General features: G+C 39.9%; 1 protein-coding gene across 1 annotated transcript in view; it reads right to left on the bottom strand.

The window, feature by feature from the left end:
• UPK3A (uroplakin 3A) overlaps positions 1-14,794 on the bottom strand; it is a 46,532-nt gene extending 31,738 nt beyond the window's left edge. Inside the window, exon 1 of the mRNA XM_075146811.1 lies at positions 14,762-14,794. The gene's annotated coding sequence lies outside the window, so the exon portion shown is untranslated. The remainder of the gene's footprint in view (positions 1-14,761) is intronic.
• Between the last annotated feature and the right edge of the window lie 156 nt (positions 14,795-14,950).

Raw genomic sequence — 14,950 nt, 5'->3', positions numbered from 1 at the left:
TGAAAGACACAAACCAATCACTAACCAGCTGGTTTAGGGATAAAGTCTTCTGATAGACAGGTTATTTGTAATTCTTCTCAATGGGCGTTTTCCCAGTTTCTTCAGACTGGTCCTGTAAAGCCAGACTAAATGACTAAGGAGACTAGTGGTGTGAACTGAGTGGACAATTCCTAGTGGGTGTGTTGCCTGCCTGAGGTGCTCCAAGTGCCTCACACACAAATGTAGAGAGTGGCGAATATTTCTAGTTTGTATTCAGAACAAGGATATTGCCGGTGTTCAACAAACGACTAATATCCAAAGAAGTTTCTGTTAATGCAATGCTGAGTTTAAGGAGGGGTTTTGCAGAGAACCAGGCAGATGAGCTGAGGCACTGTGTCGTGTTAATACTGCAAATTGGCTGCCAGACTGGAGCTGGATCATCTTCTACGTGACTTGGAGAAGAGGTTAAAAACCACACAGCTATGTATGTTCATAACCACAGTGAGCTAGCTACAAAAACTACAAGAGTGGCCACATGCCTATATTTCTAGTGCCCTACCAAAATGAAAATAAAAAGGTTTTGCTATTGGTATGTAAGAGATTTATATATCTTTATGTGTGTTAATGGTAGTTAGTCAGTGTTTTGATGGGTATATCACTGTAAATTCTCAACACAAAAATGATTGACTCAAAAGAGAGAAGCCAAAATAGAAATCAAATTATGTGTGTCAGCCAGCTCTTGATAAGCTTCACTGGATGCATCTTCTGAATTGGCTCATCCTCAGGCTGTCATGATCGTGTGGCTGAGAACATGCTTGAAATGATTACTATTCTGGCTTTTAAATTTAAAGACGGCTGATTGAATCAGCTTAAGTATTAACCAATTTTATCCCCATTTTATCTAATTGGAATCTCAGTAATGGAACATCCCAGCCCTTTCACATCTTGTTATGGAGACACGTATTTCTGGCACAGCTGGATGACTAAACTGTTGCTCAAAACAGCCGTTATAATATTTCTGTCAGCTTTTCCCAAAGATTTCAGGGAGAGGTTTTTTGCCTTGTTTTCATGCCTGAGTTGGCATTTGGTAATTACTCTGTGTATGTGCCTTGCCAAACTGTTCTTGTCCTCTAATCCCTGAAGTGGCTGATGAAATGTGTTGTCATTGCACGGAAATGCATCTGCCACGGAGGCTGCCCTCTTCACTTACTTGATATACCACAGTGTCAAGAGTAATGGCGGAATTTGGTTTGTAAGGAGGTTTCAGCCACGTGTACTGCCACTACATACCTTTTCCTGGTCAGAGTTTTCCTGAGCAGACTCTTGCTTATGACTTTGTCCATAGCTATTTGCCAACAAATTCCTCAGAAAAGGCCTGAGAGAAGAGGCCCATGAGCAGGTTGCTCTTTGGGGATATTCTCATCTCAAGCAGTTATAAAGCTATGAAGTAGCTTATTGGTTTATGCAGCATATGAAGATTCACTGTGGAAATCGGAGTACCCCAGTTTCAACAGCTCCCATAAACAGCCCTTTCTTGAAGTTTTTCAGTGTACTGTAACTCCAGACTAACTGCTTCTACTGTGTTTCTGCATTTTGTGTGTGAGATCAGCCTCTTTAATGCCAGAAGAAGGAGGGACAGGAGGGCATTAAATGGTCTTCTAAAGCCTCACTTCCTCCTTTCTACTTTCTGAAGCAATACAATTGTAAAGTAGGACCTCTCCTAAGGAGGAGGAGTCCTGTGCTGCTCCCCCCTTGTCCTCTACTGCCTTCTCTTTGCATTCTGTGCTCTGAACAGGGTAGTGGCAGGCTCCCATGCGAGCAGGCAGCAGATGAGGCAGTGGGCAGGAGGTGGGAGCTGCAACAAGAGAGTCACTTGCCTACACAAAGGCTGCTGAACATTTCCTGTCAAAATTGTTTTTTTGTGGAAAAGTATTTGCTTGGTGCATTTTTTTGTTTAAGATAAGGTACTTTTTTGTTGGCAAGTTACAGAGCTTCTTAGATTGTCTCTGTTCAGGCAAGTAATTTTTCTCCAAAGGACTTCCCAAGCAATTTTTATGATCTTTATTCAGTTTTCATATTTGATAAGGAATTTGACTGAGCTTACTGTATGAATTAAATGCATACATTTTCTAGAAAGAAAATGTGGAAAAGTTTCTGTCATGTTGGAAGTTAGAAACTGTAGAGTATATCACAGACTCTGGGAAGAGAAAGTGGGACATAGCTGGAGGAGGGCTAACCTACACAAATATGTTTAATACTTCCAGTACCTCTCAGAAGATCTGGGTCTGATTTGTCAAGCCTAACAAGTGTTTCTTAAGTTTGCCCAAACTGTCTTGCTAATTAAAAGAAGAAAATTATAAGAATTTAAACTTTGTTCCTTTACTCCAAACAGATGGGACAGAGTGCTACAAAAGGGCTGTAACCTTCCCATTTCCTTCTAGGAGAGGAGTCATGCTGCTCAAGACATACTATTCCTTTTTTGGAGTATGTGCTATCACGGTGAAAATGCTTACCGGTTTCTGTGATAGCAGGACATTTAGCTTGGACAGAGTCGTAGAACCTGGATAATTTGAGACTAGGGACCACAAATGCAGTAGTTGTCAAGATCATAAGCTCAATCATAAACTCACTGACTAACCCAGTAAAAACAAACTAAGATGCAGGAACACAATAAGATAGCCATTCTGGCAAGCAGCCTGCTGAAATAATGGGTTTTCTCTTGGCAGGCTTGATAAGCCTGCAAAAGCTAGGTAACTGCAGTGTTGAGAACCCTTCATTTTAAAGACAAAGCGAAGTAGATTTGAGGCATTTAGAAAACTGAGTGCAACAGTGAAACTCATGAGGTGGCAAAAAATGCACAAATGTCATTTCAAGACTGTTGGAGGAAGCTAACATCAGTGTTCAGGAGCTGATAAAAGTAATTGGCAGGTGATGATAAAGTTGTAAATTTTAAGGGAAGCAAAACTCAGTCAGACTAGCATTGATTATGACTTTCGGAACAGAGAAGTGTTTCTGATCCAGAAACCAGCTAACAGCTTGTCATGTTTAGCAGAAAGCTAAACACCACACAGCCGCTTGCTCGCTCCGCCCCAGTGGGACGGGGGAGAGAATTGAAGGAGTAAAAGTGTGAAAACTCATGGGTTGAGATAAAGACAGTTTAATAGGTAAAGCAAAAGTCGCGTGCACAAGCTCATTCACTTCTTCCCATCGGCAGGCAGGTATTCAGCCATCTCCAGGAAAGCAGGGCTCCATCACGCGTAGCGGTTACTTGGGAAGAAAAACGCCATCACTCTGAATGTCTCCCCTTCCTGCTTCTTCCCCCAGCCTTATATGCTGAGCATGACATCATATGGTATGGAATATCCCTTTGGTCAGTCGGGGTCAGCTGACCCAGCTGTGTCCCCTCCCAACTTCTTGTGCACTCCCAGCCTACTCGCTGGTGAGGAGCAGAAAAGGCCTTGACTCTGTGTAAGCACTGCTCAGCAGTAACAAAAACATCCCGTATTATCAACACTGTTTTCAGCACAAACCCAAACATAGCCCCATACTGGCTACTATGAAGAAAATTAACTCAATCCCAGCCAAAACCAGCACACAGTTGATTAGACCCGCATGAAACACCGGCCATGACACACGCAAGACGAATTGTGCAGTGGTGAGCACTCAACGGAGGGTGCAGCTGAGGTAAATGCTCAGTGGTAGAGTTGCCTTCAGATCCTGACTGACAGCACTGCTGAGGGGATCATCTCCTCACACTGGAACTCCGCTAACAGGTTCAAGCTGGCATAAACCGGTGTTGTAGATTAAAGAGGTGTTCCCACCCTTTATGCTATCTGTTCCTGTCATTGCATGCCTGTCATCTCTAGTGACTGTACAAACATTTGTGAAGGTAAACAGTGAGTTGGGTCTTATTAAAATCAGCCCCCTGAAAACAAAAGGCTGTAATTAATCCAGAGAACTTCTGTGAAAAGGTTCATTGCAGAAACCCTCCAGGAATGTCTGAGCATAGACAGGTGCTGACGTGGAAAGCAGAAGTAGTTCATGTATGGTAAAATTTGAGATGAAATTAAAAAAATATATAAATCCTCTAAGCTCTAGCATTTTACAAGGGGCAAAAAGTTAACATAGAAGCATAACAAAAGGAACATAAAATTGAACCAAAGAATGAGATAAATTTTGAGATGGTCAGACCAGTAGAAGAAATTAGCATGGCATCTTTGCTGTGCCAATACTGAGGAAGCCTTAACAATTGCAATGGTTTTCTAGACAAGCAAATCTGAAGTTTGATGAGTGAAGACATATAAAGCTGTGTGAAACAAGAGCTGCAAGCTGAAGCTTCCATGAGCATCCATGTCTCAAAAATGCCTCCAAAAAAGAAGCAGCAAAAAACCCCTATATAATATACATTGGGAAAAAGCAGTGCTAGGAGAAACGAGCAAATATGTGAATCAACATTATCACAAAAGCTGAAAGACAACAATGTAAATCACTTTAATTAAGGAAAGCAGACTTCTGACTGGCAAATTTATATCAACTGGAAGACCTGTTACAAATAAACAGAGGAAAACTTTAGAAAGAGGAAAAAAAACAAGCCTATGGACAAATCATACTTAAGAGATGGAACAAGCAGCACAGAAAACCAATGATGCTGACAAAGAGATTAAATAGGCAGAGCCAAAACCCAAATCATTTCACATCACAAAGAAAGCTGTGAAAAAGCTATATAAAATGTAAAACCAATGCAGTTTCAGGTAGAAGCTTTAAAAGAAACCAGTCACAAAAAGCTGGAATTGGTAAGGTTATCAGTAAAATCACCAAACTGTTAAAAAACCCTAGGAGATCAGGAGAAGCTTTTACATCAACGTGAAAACAGCATTTCATTCAAAATGGCAAGGATGACCTAAGTGTATGCAACAACTATGCAGGCTTTAGGGTCCCTTCAGTCTTCCACAGACAAAGACAGTACTGACTTAAACAGAATTCAAGAACTAAGGCAAAAGTAAATAAAGAGCAAGACATATTTCTTTCCAGAGAACCATGTGCCCACCAGATTTTTACCCTAAGAATAGTCATCAAAGAGATAATTGAATAGCAAAAGCTACTCACAAACTTCACATATTTTAAGAAAGCTTTTGACAGGCTTCAGCATCGATGTCATTCTTGAAATGTTATGATATCCAATGAAAATAATAGACATCAAAACTTTTATAGCAAGGCTTAGCTTTATATTTTAAGTAAACATAGCTTCAGTGAACAGTTTAACATAGAACTCAGTGTCAGATGAAAATGTCTTCTCTTGTTTCACCTTTATGGAATTGCTTGCTTCATTGTGAGAATAGGTAATTATATGAGAAAGTATTTAACATTTGTTTTATATAGCACCAGATAGCTTAACAACAGTAAACTTGATTTAGATTTTGCTGATGACACTGTGACCACCCTACCAACAAGGTTATAAAAGAGCTTGTCCAACATTAAGCAAAAAGATAGTCTTAATAATTAACAATGACAAAAGTCTAGGGAGAACTCAGCAACTTTCAGTTCAAATTTTCTGAAAGATGTCATCAACAGTTATAAAGGTGTTACCAGAAGAGGTTTAATTAGGCAAAACAACCACAGCTTTCCCCAGCTTAAACATTTACAGCTTAACACTGCTTGGACTTGCAGGCATATCAAAAGCAGTATCCATTCAGAGCTCTATCTGCTCAATAAAACCTATTCATTCCTGGATAACACTTAAGATATGTACATTGCATACTGAATGATGAACTTGCATTTCATATTCATTACAGTGAAATAATGTATTTACAGGCTTAAGAAACACATTCCACCTGAAGAGCCACACATTGACTTCCTAAGTAATCTGAGCTAAATGAAATTGAGAAAGGGCTAGAGAGGAGGACCTGGGAGGCAAGATACTTTTGCATCTGATTATCTTAGGAATGTCCCTTAATTTGGTGAACAAATAATTATTTATTTGTTTAATAATGCATTATATACATATTGCCATAGCTAGGTCTACAATATACTTTAAAAACAAAACATCAGCTTTTCCCTTGGTATTTACATGAACATATGAACACAACTGTTGAGACTACATGAAGGAGAGGTTAGGCCTCCAGTAGGTGCTAAACATACTTGGACTTCTTCATGCAAACAGTGTGAGTAATTAGAGAGTTGGACGAAGAACAGCCTCGGACCTCTTGCTTAAGTGTCAGACTAGGGTACTCATGGTACTCCTTACTGCTTCTGATTTTAACAGAAGAGAAATCAAGCCTTGAATGTGAAATGAAAGTGGACTAATATTTTTTCTAGGTCAACATCACTATGTGGTGAGTGTAGATTTCAATTTTGCAGTGGTAGAAAATAAGAAAAAGACTTGATTTTATCTTTCAAGAAAGGGTTGCCCCATAGTTTCTCCCTAGAAGACAAACTCAGAATGGCTTCTTCTAATTCTGCTGACTATCCAAGATGAACTCAGCCAGCTCATGAACAGGGAATCAGTTCTGTGGGATTCGTGGGATTAATCACTACCAGCCAGTGGGCTTGAAACGTGAAAGTGTTTTTTTTAAAACTTTCTGCTCAACATTAACACAGAATCACAGAACGGTTGAGGTTGGCAGGGACCTCTGGAGATCATCTTGTCCAATCCCCCTGCTCAAGCAAGGCCACCTAGACCTGGTTTCCCAGGACTGTGCCGAGATATTTTTTTAGTATCTCCAAGGATGGAGACTCCACAACCTCCCTGGCCAACCTGTGCCAGTGCCAAGTCAGCCTCACAGTAAAAAATGTTTCCTGATGTTCAGAGGGAGCCTCCTGTGTTTCAGTTTGTGCCCATTGCCTCTGCTCTGGACACTGGGCACCACTGAAGAGACCCTGGCTCCCTCCTTTTTGCACTCTCCCTTCACATATTTATATACATTGATAAGATCCCCCCGAGCCATCTCTTCTCTAGGCTAAACAGTCCCAGCTCTCTCAGCCTTTCCACACATGACAGATGTTCCTGTCCCTTCACCATCCTTGTGGCCCTTCATTGGACTCTCTCCAGTATGTTCGTGTCTTTCTTGTACTGAGGAGCCCAGAACTGGACACAGCGCTCCAGGTGTGGCCTCACCAGCACTGAATAAAGGGGAAGGATCACCTCCCTCTACCTGCTGGCAATACTTTGTCTAATGCAACCCAGGATGCCATTCGCCTTCTTTGCAGCAAGGACACGCTGCTGGCTCATGTTCAACCTGGTGTCCACCAGGACACACAGGAGGTCATTTTCTGCCAAGTGGCTTTCCAGCTGGGCGACCCCCAGCATATACTAGTGCCTGGGGTTGTTCCTCCCCACGCGCAGGACTTTGCACTTCTTGTTGAATTTCATGAGGTTCCTGTCGGCCCATTTCTCCAGCCTGTCAAGGTCCCTCTGGATGGCAGCATGACCCTGTAGTGTATCAGCCATTCCTCCCAGTTTGGTGTCATCTGCAAACTTGCTGAGGGTCCACTCTGCCCCATCATCCAGATCATTAATGGAGACGTTAAACAGAGATGCTAGACTTATTACCATACTAAATATATTCTTTTACCCATCAAATTTCTGATGATAGTCTTCTTTCATGAAATCAAAACTAAGCAAATATTTGCAAATATTGTTTTTATAATGGATTACTTTTGATCAGAACTGGGTGACTAAGAATTAATTCTCAGAAGTGTGGGGTAGCTGTATGTTCAGTAAATGTAAGTGAGAGCTCATGACTACTTGAAACTGTACTTCTCATGGATCTAAACAGTTCTTTCTCTTTAAAACTCAGATGTATTTCATGCCATTTCATGCTCTCTATTCAATTGGCAATAGAACAGACTTATTATATATTCATATTTTTATGGTGTGACTCACAATTATTAAAAAAAATCATTATTCAGGTAATGTAACATAATGTATTCCAGAGATTCTGCAATTAGAGAAAACTGCTACCACTAAAATGTCATTTGAATAGCTCTGTATTAGTGTCTTTCACTTTAGTTCATTGATCCTTAGGCTGCTTACTTCTCATCTGGGGATTCTAGCTCACAAGGTAATAATGAGTTTCAAAAATGCATCATTAATATCATTCTTTCTTTGTGATAAATGAGAAAAAGCTGGGAAGAAAGGGGAAAAAGAACCTATTTTTGTCTTTTGTTCACAGCAGACGAATACTCCTGATAATAATACTGCTGATTCAGTCAGCAAACTGCATTAAATAATCTGAGATTTTCTGAAGCTGTTGATTGTCTCTTTCCTAGTTCATAGAGATGACTTGTCCCCTCTAGCCCTTGACACTACCTGCCTCACATTGGCATTTCAGCTTTGGTGAAGTTATACACCAGTTCCTCAAAAGCCCACCTGGTTTATCTGCAGCAGTGCTTTGGCTTCATTGAGTATGTACCTCTAGAAAAATCAAAAGCATTCCTAATTTGTCAGGCTCAATGGAATTCATTTTAAATGGCAAAGAAACTCAAAATTAAAACAATGGGGTTTATTCAAAGAAGACAGAGTTAAATTGTCATTTAAAACTGGAAATAAAAGCATAAAAGCAAGAAACACAGACTTTGAGTATGCATAGCCTTCGGCATTGGTCTGGGCTTCCCCAAGGCACCTCTTAGCTGCAGTCACCAGGGCTTGACTCAACAGAACTCAGCCTCGAGGGTGCTGCCCAAGGCTACCTTCCCATCTCCATTTACATCCCAGGTTTCCTGATGGCTCTTGAATGTCAATAGTGCTTCAAAGTCCACCACAAAAATCTCCTGTTTTCAGAGGGCCTCACCTGAGGTGCTGCCTTAGGCATCTGAGAGATTGCTGCTAGAATGTCCTTAAGCTTACCTGAGAATGACTACCTTTGAAGGGTAGAGGGATAATTCAGGAAGCCCATTCCTCTCCTCCTTTTTATCTTTTCTTTTAGTAAGTCTTTTGAATAATAGATTTACTGTAATATATTTTACAAATCACATGATAAATGTGGGGTTTTTTTAATTGTGTAGCAGTTTCAGTTGCCTTCTGGTTTACTGACATTTCAGGGGACCACGTTTGCACAGTAAAATGAGATGCCAGTTCTAAGGGGCATCCTGTCTTAAGGTATCTGCATCTAGATTTTTAGCAATCCGTAAATGGGAAGTGCTCTGAACAGAGGTTTTGGGTTTAGTATAAAAGGAGAAGATCCATCTGCAAATGAAGTCCCAATTCTTCATAGGTCCAGGCATCTCTCAACAAAACAACATTCAATGAGTGATATTTAAGTAATAGATCATTCCAATTTGGACAGTTTACTGCAAATTCAACTTTTGACTATTCTTTGGTTTTTTTCACTTATTTCTATATCTTCTTTCAAACTCGAACAAAGTTTGCTGCTTCAAAATTTATTCCTCAGTAAATTTTTTGCCGGCTACCCAAAAGCAAACTTCCTAGGATGCATGTGGGGGAAGAATCCACTTTTAGTTTGGATTTTGGTGTTTGTAGCAAAAGTCATGTAAAAATCCAAACTTCCAGACTTCAAGCCCAAAAGTAGGATCAAATGATGGGTTTGTTTTCCATAAACATTTTTTTTTGTCATAAAAGGAAATGTTTAGCTATATTTTGATAAGGTATCTGTTCCCTTCTGGTGATAGTATCATTGTTAGAAAGGGTTCAGTAGGATCCCCTTACTCAGAATCTGAAGGGATCTATTGTTCTATTGTAGTGTTAGCAATGTCCCAGTTAGGCTGTAACACAGAACAAGACTCCTGCCTGCTCACTGTTGTCAATCACTGAAGACCTTGCAGAACTGTAGTTTCTCCAACTTTAAGCTAAGATCATTCTGTATTTTACCCCTAGTAATTCAGCCTGTGTTTTCAGTTGCAGAATCCTTATGCCTCCCTTTCTGAACTGTATCATCTTCCTTTAAGAGATATTCAAGACTTCATTAATGCTAAAAAAGTTTTTTTGAAAGATCTTGTTGAAAGACATTATACAAATGTGAAGTATTTTTATTCATAATTGTTATTGAGTACCTTTTTATTGATGTATGTATTTCTCTAGTATTCATAGAGTGCTTGGAAAGCTTCTGAACTGTGTTTATGACTTTGTGAAGGACTGAGGACTGGGTAATAAGAAACCTAAGGCTTTGTGCAAGAGCGATTCACAGTTCCATTGATAAATTGAATAAATTGAGATGACTAAACTGTATTGATTAGAACAAGTCTGAAATATTCATGTTTTTCAGGGGAAAAACAAAGAAAAAAAAAGACACTTTGGGATATTGAAAACTTTTTCTTGTTAGTACACCTACTGTGTTCAGGACAATTCAGCACCTGTTTTGGCCTATTTTAAAACTACTGGATAAAGTTATTAAGGAGTTTCTTAAGAAGCAATGCAATAGAAGAAATTGAAATGTAAACATAGGGCTGGATTGCAGTATGAGGTATGTGCTGTCAGCGATAGCCAGGAACAAAGTAGTGATAAGATAAGAAGAGTTGAATATTTAGCTAAGAAATGCAACGAGTACAGTACTGTTGACCACTTCTGCATTAAAGTCCACCTCCTCTTGGGCCTTGTCTTCATGGGAAACTACTGTAGAATACACAAAGATCTGAACATTGGATGCAAGAGATATTCTGTGTAAAATTTTTTTTCAACAGAGTTATACATCCCTTCTATTTTTTTTTTTTAAATTCTTTTTGGAATTAGACTAAGTTTACTAAATGACCCTGTAAAAAAGCACCCTTGTGTTATGAAAATGCAAACAAGTAGCTAAGGTGAAATGGCTACTCTGCAATCGGCCTTCTGGCGTACAGATCAGCCAAAAAACCCCCAAGCCCCTCAGGCCAAAGTGTTTTGAGTTAGGTTCTTAAATCCTCAGTTTAAGTTTAGTATCAATAGGATTCTGGAGCCTAAAGACCTTTTAGTATCTGGCTCCTAAATGAATAGCTTGGTCCTCAAAAGCCTAAGCACCTTAAGCATTTCTCACTGACTTAAATATGTGCCATAGGTCTTTTGAAAATCAAATCATAGTGGGCATGCCAAAATATGAGTTCAGGGCTCAAACTGTACTTTCCTGTTTTTAAAAGTTTTGATAAATACCTGTAATATAGAATATCTTTCTTCTGGGAGGCTACTAGTACTCTCACAGTCCATCCAGGGAATGCACTGGGTGGTCTATCCCGATCTCTTTCTCTAGAGCTGCGCAGCTACACGCTGTCTGTACCCAGATATTGCCACATGTCAGTGATACTGTAGCTCAGAGGGAGCAATACTGTCTGCAATGGAGCAACGCAGCATCTCTGCAGCGCACCGCACAAACCTTGCATGAATCTCAATTCCTGGCTGCTTTAAGTGACTGTTCTTCCTGCCAGGACACAAACATGTACAGGCTGAAAGCAGGGAAGGGGTTAAAGCTAATGCCTTTTTGTCATTCAGGTCAATCCTTTTATAGTCACACCAGGCTTCAGGCTTCATAAATTCAAATTCCCCTTTGTGCTGGGCAAGGGGAAAAGATAGGGTGATACATCTTTAAGTACTGAAGATGAGATCATCTTCTTTTTATAGAAACTGAAATCATCCAAAAAGCTGCACCGCAGCAGGCTGAGTGCATTTCTCAAGCTGCATGGAAAGAGCACTATCTGGGAATTTCTTTCCAAATGAAAAGGGAGCATATACCCAGCCAGATCTTATCTTGAAATATGACTCCTAGACACTGCTTTTATTTCTTGGAGAGAACTGAGGATTTGACTGGTTTTATGTTATTACTTCTCCAGTCATTTAATTCCATCCTTACAGTCATGAAAGTGAAAACCAGGTCTTTCTTTTTCCAGTGGGTATGACTGAGAAATCATTATAACACTTTGAATCTCATCTCAGAAAGGAAAAATCTGTTGGAGTTATGGAGCTATTAATGGTCATCAAGATAAAGCAATAAAGCCCACACAGAAAAGTATCCCGCCCTAATACTGTTCATTATCAGACAGGCACATAAGAAAGAGTGAATATTGTTCATAAAAAAGACCTTGTGCCCCCGCCCCCCCCCTCCCCCCCCCCATGCAAGCACACACGTAAACTCTTGTATAGACACAAACACAGACATACTCATATAGTTTGAATCGTTAGCAGGTTGAGCATGGCCAGGCAGAGGTCAAACTGGGATTCCTGCAATAGTGACAATAACGTCAGAGCATGTTTGCAGTCATGGCTTGCCCCCTACAAAAACTCCAAGAATGTATTCCAAAATTAGAGTACCACAGGTGTATTCATAAATCAAAGTAATGCCTACATTTAACCACAGCTTGTGAAAGCTGAGCAACATCACTTTTTTCTGACTGTTCTGTACATTGCATTGCTTAGTTTAAGTCATGCTAGAATCAGCTTTTTTGTGGTTCCTAATTTTAGCAAAGGTTTAGTAGTTTCATGCAAGTGCTGAATACGTTGTGAGGTTTGTCTTTGGTTTCATACACTGTAGCTTTGCCTGGTAGAGGAGAAGCAGTCCTTAAAGCTTAGTGAAAGCTCACAGAGTAGTGAAGTTATTTGACCAACACATGCGGCATCAGTGGCAGCCAGAGGTCAGGTTTATCTCCCCAGTCTGGCATCTTGTTCACCAGACCCTGGTGCTTCCCCATGCCCGTTCAGAGGGTAGGGTTCAAACAGGATTTTAATACTTGGTGTAAGTGGGACTGGAGGGGATGGGGAATGAGATGTGTTGAAGGTCTGTGAAGGTCTTCACTTGCAGTAAAGGGGCAAAGAGATGAAGTGCTGCTCTGGTGTTCAATGGCTTAAGTCTGGATCCCACCTGTCCCTCAGTCACAGATTCCCTGAGGCACAAATGAAATAAGATGGCCATGTAGGGCAACAACTATAAGGAAACATTTCTCTTAATCATTAATGAGCCTAGACTGTGACAATAAAAAGCCACAGCACAAGGACACATACTAGGCTGCTGAATCCTCATACAGGCCAGAAGGAGTCTGTGCAGCTCCCTAGCCACATCCATTTCAGGCAATCTTAAACTGCTTCACAGCTTAGAAGCCCCATTCTGCTGTGACCTGTGAATGAGTAACCAGTGGGACAAGCTGCACCAGGAGACCTGGCTGTCCTTAGCCATCCTGCAGCACCACCAGCTCTGAGCCAACAGGGAGGGGAAGGCTTCCCACACCCAGTGCATCAGCCTGTGGGAAGGCAGAATTATACAAACCACTTTGCTAATTGGAAAGTACTTCAAAAGCCAAGTCCTGCATGATCTTTTTGGGGAAATGTAAAGCACGGGACTGGCTGAGAGAAATGACCTCACCTAATTTCTAAAACTAGCGTGTTTGTGTGTGTACATGTGCACTCCTCAGTAGGCAATACTTTGATTTATTAGTATATTTGCTGAGTTTTACTAAGGTACAGACAGACCACTGCATTATGGTATTACAGTGTAGGGAATCCTATCAGGAATGACATAGATCAGAAAACCACAAAAAAAGAAAAAGGCAATTACAGTAGAACATGAGCTTCATTTCTGAAATAGTGTATTATTTTATAGCTGTCCTTTCAGTTTTGATTTTTATAAGCCTCTTAGAAAATCAGCTGTGAAATTTCACTCCACCTTCATTAACAACCAAAACCCAAGTACACTGCATGCTATGAAGAGCAGATAGTCTATCCAAGATAGTAAATATCATAAATCTTTAATATTACTAACACATGGCCATATCCTTAGCACTTGTAGACTGGCACAGCTCCATTGGTACATAGGCAATACATCCCAGCTGAGAAGCCAACCTTCAAAATCTTATCCCAAGGACAGTCATAGAACAGTAATTATCAATTTAAAGAAGGTTTGTTTCTTCTTCCTGTCATTATTTGGTCTATTTTTTTATCAAAGAGAAAGCCCTCCTTTTATATGTTTTTCTATGAAGCAGAATGTATGTGATGTTTTTGCATTTGATTAGTTTATTTTAGTTGCATTCTCAAAGTTTATTTATAGCAGGAGAATGCATTTTAATTGCAAAAATATACAAAAGTGTTCAGATTGCAGAGTCAGTCTTTCATTATATCTCATTTTAACTTGGGCCCTAAGTTAATTCGTAGAAGATGGATTATGACCAGTAAATGGAATGATTACTGATACCTTGTTGTATCTTCAGTAACCATTGCCTGACCCTCTGTCTTAGTATGATGAATTCTAACTTGTTCTACCATGGAATAATCAATAATCTTACAGACATTCTTATAGTTTTCATCCTAACTGTATCTGATTATTTCAAAACCAATAACTGCATTTTCATACAATTTATGAGAGAGTGATAAATACTCATTTAACATTGGAAGGTCAAGGCACAGAAAGAATCAAGTAAAAAAATTACACTCATCTGGAGTACCCCATACAAGAAAGCAAGAACTATATATTTTTCACCTCTATTGCATTTTGTGTCATTTGTTCCAGGCACAAAAAGCATGGACTTCATTTTCAACTGAGTTGATCTTCAAGAGACCATATTCACTAGATGCATTCTTAGTTTCTGCAACATCTGAGGCAGAGATATTGTAGACAAGCTAGTTCCTTACACAATCCTAAATCAACCCAAAAGCAGCTCCAGTTTGGGGGTCAAGTGTTAGAAACAGATGCATAAAGTGACAAAGGCTGCTTTCAGGTTGCACAAATTGTGTTAACTTCTGAGCACTTGAGTTATGCTACTTTGTTTTTCCTCATGCCTTTTTTATGCCATCCCCAACATTTTAAAAATGTTGACCAAAATGATTTAAAATGATGACCAAAACCCATCAATATAACTATGAAGTTTTTATACTCACAAGTCATCATCAGGTTTAGAACATCTTGATATGCTGCAAAGTGCTCTGCCACTTCACCTGGAAGGAGGATCACCACTCAGTGATCCTTAGCAAGATCCTTAAGTAGTCAGTGGCCACCCTTCATACAGACCCGCAGTTGGCAGGATAATACTGCTCTTTGACAGTACGTTCAACAGTATTTGTCGACAG

This window comes from Calonectris borealis, chromosome 1, assembly GCF_964195595.1.
Source record: "Calonectris borealis chromosome 1, bCalBor7.hap1.2, whole genome shotgun sequence".
Classification (NCBI taxonomy): domain Eukaryota; kingdom Metazoa; phylum Chordata; class Aves; order Procellariiformes; family Procellariidae; genus Calonectris; species Calonectris borealis.
The sequence above is the reverse complement of the archived record's forward strand: the minus strand, read 5'-3'. Positions and strand labels throughout refer to the sequence as shown.